We start from the raw sequence: 10,466 nt of genomic DNA on the forward strand, positions 1-10,466 counted from the left end.
GTGGGCCACGAACGCGCGCGCTCGCGATAAAGCGTCTTTATGACGTCACGCGGCCCTGAATGATGCGCGAAAGGTCCCAGGGGGTACAGGGCACAGCTGGTGGCTGGTTGGGTGTCGGATACATCGCATATACACAAACGCTGCAGAGTTCACTGTAAAGTCCCGAGGGCTTGGCTTGTCTAAATGCGAACTCGGATACCGGCTACTGGGGGAAAGTGAATGCATCACTGCTGGGGAAACAAACAAGTTTAGTTGTGCCAAGCTTATGTAATACTTTACGTGCATTAAATTTGACTTAACCGTACAAATTCGTCCGTAGAAATTGACAATGCTAAGACAGCGAACGCATTCAAAACGCAAATGCGAACTCGGATACCGGCTATAAGGGAATGGGAATGCAACACTGCTGGGGAAGAAACGAGTTTATTTGCACCAAAAAGTTTTGTTAAGACTGTACTTTACATTGACTTAAATTTGGCTTAAATTTGACTTGAGCGCCTAAAAGCATCCTCAGATTTGAACTACTCAACACAGTGAATGCATTTACTTTTGGGAGACCCTTCGTTATCAATGTTGGTTGTAGTAAACTTTCCAACTGACTCGCGCCTCAATGCGCTGTTAGTTTATATTACCAAACATCTATTTTTTGGCATTTAAATAAAGACTTTTAATTGACTTTAGACTCTCCGATATTTCACTTTTATTACTATAGCTACCAATACCCCATATTTGGACAAACAGCATCGCGTTTCGATACCGAATGACGTCAATACTATAGCAAAGTCAGCGGCAAAACGAGAAAAAATTTTAAAATTGAAACAATCCACGGTTAGTTTTTTTTCCAGATTTATTTGGCCCCGATTTGCTCAAACGGAAAAGCGTTTAGTTTTTCTACCAGCTGGTTATCTGTTATCTGTTATCTGTCAAGTCTACTTTTCATGCTAGAATCACTGTGTTTGATTGCAAATAATCGATGAGATTCCCATATTTTTTTGGTATCGGCAAGTGTTTGGAGTCTATGTTGGTCGAGCTAATTATGGCTGGAGTTACCAGCTTTACGGGTATAAAGAATATATCTACTAATCTAATAAAACGGTTGCATCTTCTGCAAAATTATAAACTGGCTGCGCTGTAAGTATTAGTATTTGGTGCTAAGAAAATCGACACAACCAGACACTCTTCGGCGGCTAATTTAAACTGCAAGCTTGCCGTTTCCCGAAGGACCATCAATTGAACTGCAAGCAATTGCGAATTTAAACGTAGATGTGTGTTACTATTTCCGCCCGCAGCTTGCCTTAATTACATTGGTCTCAAAGTAATGGCGGGAGTTTGTAGTAATACGTAGTAAGAATATCAAAGCCTATACAGAATATAGTCAGCATTTTGAACGTTTCGAATAAATCTTAAATATTAAAATTGAATAAAGATTCACTCGAAACGTTCGCAAAAGTCTACCTACTTCTTTATGGGCTTTGGAATTCTTACTAAGTCTAACTACAACCTCCGACCATTTCGCTCTGGCACTGTTTTGATACGATTTTTTTTGTTCTCTTTTCCAGATGCGAGAAGGTGGAGCTTCGACTTCCAGAGCGACTGTTTTACTGTTCCAGGCTTGTGTTAGTCGGTCGCACCGCTTACTTTTGTTCCCTTTATTTGTTTGCAGCCGCTACAATAAAAAGTTTTGCACAAACGCTGTCTTGTTAGATGTAGGGTGCAGGGTCAATGGAAGCCGAACTGACAATTTTTGCGGAAGGGAAATTGCCGAATTGGCAACAAACGAGAAACTTGAATGAAATCTAAACTTCAATCATCTGAAATCTGCTTAAAATCGCATTTACGGCGAACTCGACAACAGAACGATTATTAAAACACGCAAGCAAAGCACAAAGTAGAGTAGAATTAGAAAAGGAAGCATATTTCAAATGCTTAGAGCTATGGTTCTCAAACTGGGCTCCGTGAAAATTTCAAAGTGGTCCGCACAAAATCCTTTACTTTATAGGCTGATAAATTATGTTAGTTGGTAAAATATTTTCTTGAGTGAATTTTAAAGTTAATAAATCTTTTGACACTTTGTATAAAGCAAGTATATGAGTAGCGAACTGAATTTTGATATTTTTTGTCTTTTTGAGACATCTAAGTGGTCCGCCTTTTGGTTTTATATGGTCGAATCGAAAAAAAAAAAAACAATCTCTGTAGGTTATCTTGGCAATCAAAATCGTTATTACATTTAATAAACGCCCGAAATCTCCAGCTTGTTAAAAAAGCAAACGATCACTTTCTTAAAACAGTGCTCTGCAAAAAGCTTTCTCTAAACGTATTGCCTAATAACCAGTAGAATCTCCACAAGATACACAAAATAGGACAGAATCGTAGATTTTTAATTAAAATGGCTCTTTTGCTGTCAAGTTCAAATAAACCTCACAAAGAGGTAGTACAGTTTATAGTCGACACCTAGCGGAAACAAAATCTAGAGAATATAGACACTAGAGGGCTTTCGCGCTGTTACCTTAAGAATCGTTCAATTTATTTAGATGACCATTCTTAGACAAAAATCATTCAACAAATACCTTAGACAAAAATCACAGAAATACCTTACACAAAATCATTACAGAACAGATTTCAAAATATATATGTGCGCAACAAAGTATATTATTAAATATTGTCAAAAATGCATTTGACATTTCTAAAAGCAACTGTAGGCTACTACCAAAATATCTCATCATTAATAGTAAATCTAAAACGTCTTTGTTAGCATGAGCTATCAAATTTATCCTTTACACGTTTAATGTTTCATAGAAGAACACCTTTATCGATTTAGGTCTGTTTCTATAAATCTTTGAATACAAAACTGGTGAATCATTTAATCGCTATAAGGTCTTTACGAACGGAACTGAAATAACACATTTAATTTAACAAAAAGAGTTTTATAAGTAGGTAATCATACACAAATAGTCGTATAAGAGGCTTACTAATGCAACGATATTCTTAGAACCATACTCTTTAGGATTTAAAAATAAGTCGCAAAACCCTGGAATCCTGGATTATAATAAATGAAACCCAGTTTGGAAAACACTGCCTGATGGGTGAAACCGTTAACGATTAACAACAACCAACAGATCACGATAAATCATACAGTGACAATCGCTCATACAGGCGTTCAGCAGCAATATATTCATATTTTCCGCTTCATTTTATTGTAATATTATTAACCTATATAGTTGATCAACAGTACACATCGAAATATCGAATAGCAATGAACTACTATTTTGCCGTCCTTTTTATAAGTGCTAAACCGAGTGTCCAACAAAAATATGAACATTGTGCTTTGTCGCATCAAAGTTAAGTGTAATGAGCTCATTAAACAGTTAAAATATTCAACAGCAACATACAATTTTACCGACCCTTTAGCGTTAATTGTATGCCAGGTTGGTAAGTAGCAAACACATCACAATCCCTAACAGAAAACACTGCCATTTCATCCAATGTGCTTATACTATTTAGCTAAAATTTGCATAAACGTAGCCTAACTATCATTACATTTGTGTCATGCAATAACATTATTCGGTAATACCTTACCTTACACAAATATGTAATAGTTGGTGAGCTCCGCTATTGATATTGTTTTTCCATAGCGACGTTTAGTGTTCCAGGATTGATACTTGTGGTAGATCTGCCAATTGAATTTCCGGCAGCGCTGATAAGGCAGCCATTAATCTTCAAACTACAGAAATGTCTACTGTTTCAAACCCCTTCAAAAAAGCACAATGCCTTTGTTAAACACTGATAGACAACTCTTAGGAAGTTTGTTAGTTTGTATAGGTTTATTTGGTATAAAGTAACAGTCAACAGCCTCAATTTTGCACCTTTTGGAAATATATTTCTTGGCCTTAGATAAAGAAACATAAATCATGGTATTCAGATAAAAAAGGGTATTTTAATTACAATCTGGGTCCAGAAATTAGGACGAATTCAGTTTCTAACTTAAAAGTCCTGTTTTCTTTAGGCAGTTAAAGTTATCACAAAATACATTACATTCCGTCTGTACAAAGCAAGGTTTGTTGCTTAACCTTAAACGTACTGTATCCCGCGTAAAGTGTTTTCAGTAACGCAACTTAAGCAATTAGCGTACGAGGCGCAGGAAGTTATTGTCTGCTTGAGGAAAACGTGCGAGCAGTGTAAGTTTAAATAGGTAATTGCTCCTATTGTTTTTTTAGTAATAAAGCATGTTGACCATTAAAATGGTTACATTTTAGACCACTGTTGGACTCGCTTACGAAAAGGCACAAAATTATTGAAGAACATTGTTCATATGCAGTATGTATTTCAAAATGCTAAATCATAAAAATGTTTGACGAAAAGACTGTTGCAAAAACACGTGAAAGCTGTTTTGTTGAAAGTAGCCATGAAAACAGTAAGCAGAACTAAGCTTTCAAGTTAATGTATCTTGGAATACAAAGTATTGATATTTAGGAGGTTTTAAATAATCCGATTTTAGGTCGCAAACCTGATTTTTTTGACAATATGTTATTGTGATTATTCATTTGGTAACAATTAAGTTCAAGGAAGAATTATGACTTCTGTTTACAAGGTTTGAAACGTACTTACTGTACCTGCTGATTAAGATTTTTCGAATGATGTGGCTTGTATTATTAGAATTTGCGAGCAAATTTAGGGTTTAAAGGTAAAAATAAAAACAAAAAAGTTGATTTTTCGCAAGTCAGTTGATTACTATCTCTCTTCATTAGACAATTAACTGGATTTTTGTTGTTTGTTGAGGCGATTTTTAGTCAAATTTTTAGCAATTTTCACGCCAAAAAAAATATCAAAATGTATGTTTTTATATAGTTTTTAATCAATTGTTTTTAGTGTTGGTAATTTTGACAAATTTAAAATAAAAGTTTGTATTTTTTAAGTTATTAGACGTAGTATTTTTTTTTCGTTGCTTACCGGAATTTATAGTGTCAAACGTACGACTAAAAAAATATAACGTTCCATATCCTGGAAATGTTCGTGTTAAGGTTTTTCGTAACACGCGAAAAATGTTAACCTTATGAAATATGTGTATTGCAATGTTGCAATCGTGCAAGTAATAACAAAGTAACATGTACATTAACAGTTGAGTACGTGAGTTGTCGCGCCATTAACAATCGCCACGATTACGTCACAATAGGACGCTTCGCGCGGTTTGCATTGACGCAATAGAGATTGATAGAAAATAGCGTTGATTTAAATTATCTTCCAACTCACCGAATCGACGGTTTTAACGTTTGGACGCGATTCACCAAAACAACTATGACGTCATAGAGCTAAGCACGCGCGCTTGTCGACAATGTACCTGTCCGAATTGGCAGCAAGTCGATTTGTCAGGGGCCGTTTCGCTATTTCCGGGGCTTCGCGTTACAACAAAAAGAAACAAACTGACTCCACTGTGCTTTTTTTCAGGCTGACTAATTGTCAGGTCGTTATGTGACGCGGTAAGCCAATTGAAATTACCTTTCCGACGCCTGTAACAAAGAACGTCAGAGAAAGTTGCGAAATACCTGAAAGTAATAGAACTTTCGAAATACCTTAAAGTTTTAAAAGTTCCAAAATAACTAAAAGTTTTAAAAGTTTTAAAATACCTGAAAGTTTAAAAAGTTTTGAAATATTTGAAAGTTCGAAAAGTTCGAAAAACTTGAAAGTTTGAAAAGTTCGAAATACCTAATAGTTTTAATTTTCGAAATACTTGAAAGTTTTGAAATACTTGAAAGCTTGAAAAGTTCGAAATACCTAAAAGTTTCAAAATACCTGAAAGTTTTAAACGTTTGAAATTCCTGAAAGTGTTAAATGTTTCGAAATACTTAAGGTTTTAAAATTTTAAAAGTTTGAAACCCCTGGAAGTTTAAAAGGTTAAAAATACCTGAAGTTTTAGAAGTTTCGAAATATCTGACAGTTTAAAAAGCTCGAAATAGCTCAAAGTTTTTTGAACAAGTTTTGCTTTAAGTGAGCAAACTCCCAATTAAACCGCTTTAGCAAAAAATGGTTTATTACGTCGGTTTACAAACTGTATGAAGTACAGTCGGTATTTGACATGAATCTTACGGCTGTACTCTGAAAAACAGGTTTTCAGTAACCTAATTTAGGCAAGTAGTGTACAGGGCGCAGCAAATATTGCCCAAGGGCGATAGGGTGTTATGCAAGCAGTTAAACTTTAATCAAGTAATTGCCGCTATTCTTTCTAGAGCATTAAAGCATGTTCACCATTAAAACTGTATAAATTTTACGCCAATGTAATACGTTATTGTTCTAAAAGTCTATTGAATTAAACTTACACAGGGCTCAGTTGTAACAGAATAAGTCACAATAAAGCGAAAACGAAAAAAAGTAAATTGCTAGGATGCGTTAATTTTTAACCGTAAATATATTTTAAATCGAGGCCAAGTTTTACGCAAAGGTGGAGTTCGTTATCAATAATAAGCGTCGTTTAATAACTTTACGCTCTTAACATTATTCATTTTCTTGCGAAGGTAATTGGAAATCTACTTGACAAAGCAAATATTATGAGCTTACTTAGAAATTAAAGAAGCTGAATTAAACAAAACTTGTCAAGTTGTAAGTTGGGATAATGTGTTTGTCCATTTCATCACGGATTTTGATCTTGACTACTTTTGGATGGCCTCTTTTTGATCTTCAAAATGGTAGGTTGTTTGCTTGAAAACAAACTGTCGCACAAAAATCCTGGAAAAACGTAAAATAATAAAAGCTTTAATGAAATATATTATATTCACAACATAGAATCTTGAGTTGACTATAAACTAAATTGCTAATTGCCGGAAAATTTATTAAATTAATTTTTTTTACCCTTTTATAGGAGAGTATTATCCTGTTCCGCAACCGCCGGGTGGGTTAATAAGTTTATTTGTATTTTTGTAAAAATGCAAAAAAAACAGATAAGCAAAAACAGGGGAGCACAAACCGTTTTATTCTTAACTTCACAAAACTTAATTTAAAAAAGTGGTTTACAAGCCATCGTTTGTACCCAGCAAAGCAAAAAAGCATTTCAACCAGGTGTCGGCAACCTACGGCCCTCCAATGTAATTCATCTGGCCCTCCGCCTCTTTGACAAACTAGACAAGAGTCCATTTCAAATAAATTTTGACCATTTTTACAACGAAAGTGGAAAAATTTTCAGTGGAAAAAAGTTTGGTTTTGGCCCGCGACTAGAAAAAGATGGCCGACCCCAGATTTAAACACTATACAAACACAAAATTTAAGTTTATTATAGATTTAATCATCAACCCTCTTCAATTTGACATTGAAATACCGCAAAACATTCTTTGTAAATTGTTGTTTATTTTTTGTTCCCAATTTAGCGACGACCACCGCTCCAGCAGAAACAACACAAGCAACCAGTAAGTGATATATTTTTTCGTGTTTTATGCTCCACATGTAAAAAAGCGTTTTGAGAAATACATTAACTACAACAACGAGTTAAACAAATGTACCGAACGTGGTAAAAGTGGGTTGAGCGTCCAGTGCTCTAGTGTGGTCGACCTTACAGTAGCTATGTGAATGCAAGGGAATTAAAGTAAGGGGAAATAAGGGGTAAAAAAATAGTTGTGATGAAAATGCGTATTTCCACCGAGTCAGTAGTGATTGGAAGACACAAAATTATTTCTAAAATAAATTTATTTTTCAACTCCCGAAATTCATACATAAGATTGTAAAGGAAACACAAGACAAACAGCTTCCTTAAGCAACTCAAACATCAGCCCAAACTAGCAAGGTTTCGCCTAATAACTGATCGCCGCACCAACTAACGACAACGACACGCATTTCTATTGTTAGCAATATACACCCACCAGAAAGTGCGTTTCCTTGGCATGTTGGCTTTTATCATTCGTATTTCTCAGGCGGCTCAAAGTGAACTTTTCATCAAAAAGTGCACATTGCAACCGGTTTGTCATTATAACAAAACTACAGATCGCATTTGACTTGCAAATAAAAGCATGATTGAATAATTGTTTTAATTATTCTTATTTTTCTCCTTTTCGAAAAACAGGTAAGTGTTTTTTTGAGATGCCACGAGCTTTAAGCAAGCTTATGCCAGGTTTAATAAAATACTTGGTGAGTTTCGGTTTTGATGTGTATGGCACAAAGTTTGCGCAATAGCAAAAAAGAGTAAATTTTTTTTCAACACCAACCCTGCATATACTGATGGTTTTTACTTACATTTGAACTCTTTCAACAGGTGATTTAACTGGCTTAGTAAACATTAGCGCCTTTACTGGGAGCTTTGTCGCACCAAAAATGATCTTCATTGCGTACCCAACCTGCTCCGATCAACCGTACGATAGGATATATGTCGGATTCGTATCTTCCTCACCAAACCTGGAGTTCAACGCAACCTTGGTCAACCACACCGGATGCGGCTTCACTATTAACATTATAAGGGCTGATGTTGCGTGCTCATGCTTCGCTGCCTGGATATCTACGGATGTTCAGATGACTTGGACGGTTAAATACGACCCACGTAAGTTAAGTTTGACGCCTGTGCGCGATCTTCTATCAGTTAATTTTGTTATGTACAACCAGAAGAAAAAAATGTAGGTCTGAAATTCAACTTAACTTTGAACGTGTGTTGCATGTGTTATTTTAAATAAATTCCATTTTAAAAATAGATGAATTAATGAAGAAAGCCCAAAAAGTCGAGTAAATCGGCTTCATTTTTCTATCTAGCTTCAGTATTTCTCCTAATTCTTGCTACAGCTTACCCAGATGCCCCAAAATAAGAAGAATGCCAACAGTTATATTGTCAACTTTCACTCAACCAATTTTTTTTCGGAAAAGCATTGAAACCCCACGACGGCGCTGCGTTACAAATAGCTGGTCGAAATTGTCCATAAAACCTTAACGCTAAAATAGCGGGGATAAAGTGTCAATATCTACGACTCAATTAAACTCAAAGTTTTCCCTAGAAAAGCAAAGGACCGGAAATTTTGCTAAGAAATATATTTTGTCTACAATTTTGTCAATAAATATATTTTGTCTACACTGGCATCGTCAGATCCGTCAGTTCCAGTTCCTGACGATGGCAGTATAGCAAAATTTATACTCTTGAAGAGTTCTTTTTTATATATGCGCGTTAGCCGAACAGTAATCGACAAGCAGAAACCTGCTGTTAATGGTTTTGGGTTTCATAAAGATGCATATGTATATGTTTAACACGTTTCAGCGTCAAAAGGTTTAACAATTTTTCATGTTTCCAGCGATAAATGTTGTATAAGGCTAATTCTGTTCTTATTCCGAAGGATTGGGACTTAGACGACTATAAGGTATTATACCTATTTTGGTTCTATGGGTTAGTATTGAAATTATCAGGGGAGTTAGTGATGTACTTAAGGGTGGGGTTTGAGGTTAGTTAAAGTGTTGTTTAGGCCTGATTCTGACAATTTAGGTCAAATTCCGACGCATCTAGGACTTATTCCGATTTAGACGGTACTTAGGTATTAGTCCAATTTCGGCCTTATTCCGAATTGTTCGGCCTTATTCCGAACTGTGCTTAATTCCGACGTTGATGTTGTTCTTATTTCGGTAATTCAAAGAATTAAGGAAAATGAGGCTAGTTCTAATTCTAATATAATTCGGGTTTTACCATGAATGATACTTTATTTAAAAAGTATACTTTATTTTTTTCATGAATGATACTTTTGCCAAGCCATATTCACAACTCTATAATCTTCTCAACATTTTTTACCTAATATTTAAATTCGAAAATTCTAACCGTATACCTCAGCTTTACAACAAGACTTAATTACGCGCAAATTTTTCACTGAAACTTGCTTAGCTGCCAAACTTATGACGTATGTTTAGAATCTATAGTGAAACAAAGTTTTTATGTCTTATGGCTGGAGTCTCTTTAACAATGTATTCCCTTCCAGCGCCCTGCGGTTTCAATGCGACCGCGACCTTCACCCCCCAGACCCTAAATTACCCCGGGGGTAAGGGGAATTACCCGGACAACGCAAGGTGCCACTGGAACCTGTTGGCCCCAGCAGGCGCCCAAGTTCGATTCGTGGTCGAGAGTTTGTTAACGGAGTTATGCTGTGATTACTTAAAGGTAGGTTCAGGTTAACGGTTCCGTTTTGCTCAATATTTTTTATTTGTGAAGCAAACGCTTCTTGTGAGAAGGATAACCTTGTGTAGAATAGATCAGGAGTAATTTTTCAACCGTCTGCTTAAATAACATGGTACGTCATTGCCAAAAAAGCAAAATTTCAAGGTTATAAAATAAAGAATTGCTTTAAAATTAGGATATTTGGTTAATTTAGTTTGTTAACCGTTTGCAAAATTACTTTTCAAAATGGAAAACACTATGTTTAGTCGCAAACTATTGCAAAAAATCTTGCAGTTTATTTTGAATCGAGTGTGTACTACGAACTGAACTTAATGCATAACTGACAAAGAAAACAATAACCTTGTGTAGA

This window comes from Ascidiella aspersa, chromosome 5, assembly GCF_963924565.1.
Source record: "Ascidiella aspersa chromosome 5, kaAscAspe10.2, whole genome shotgun sequence".
Lineage (NCBI taxonomy): Eukaryota > Metazoa > Chordata > Ascidiacea > Phlebobranchia > Ascidiidae > Ascidiella > Ascidiella aspersa.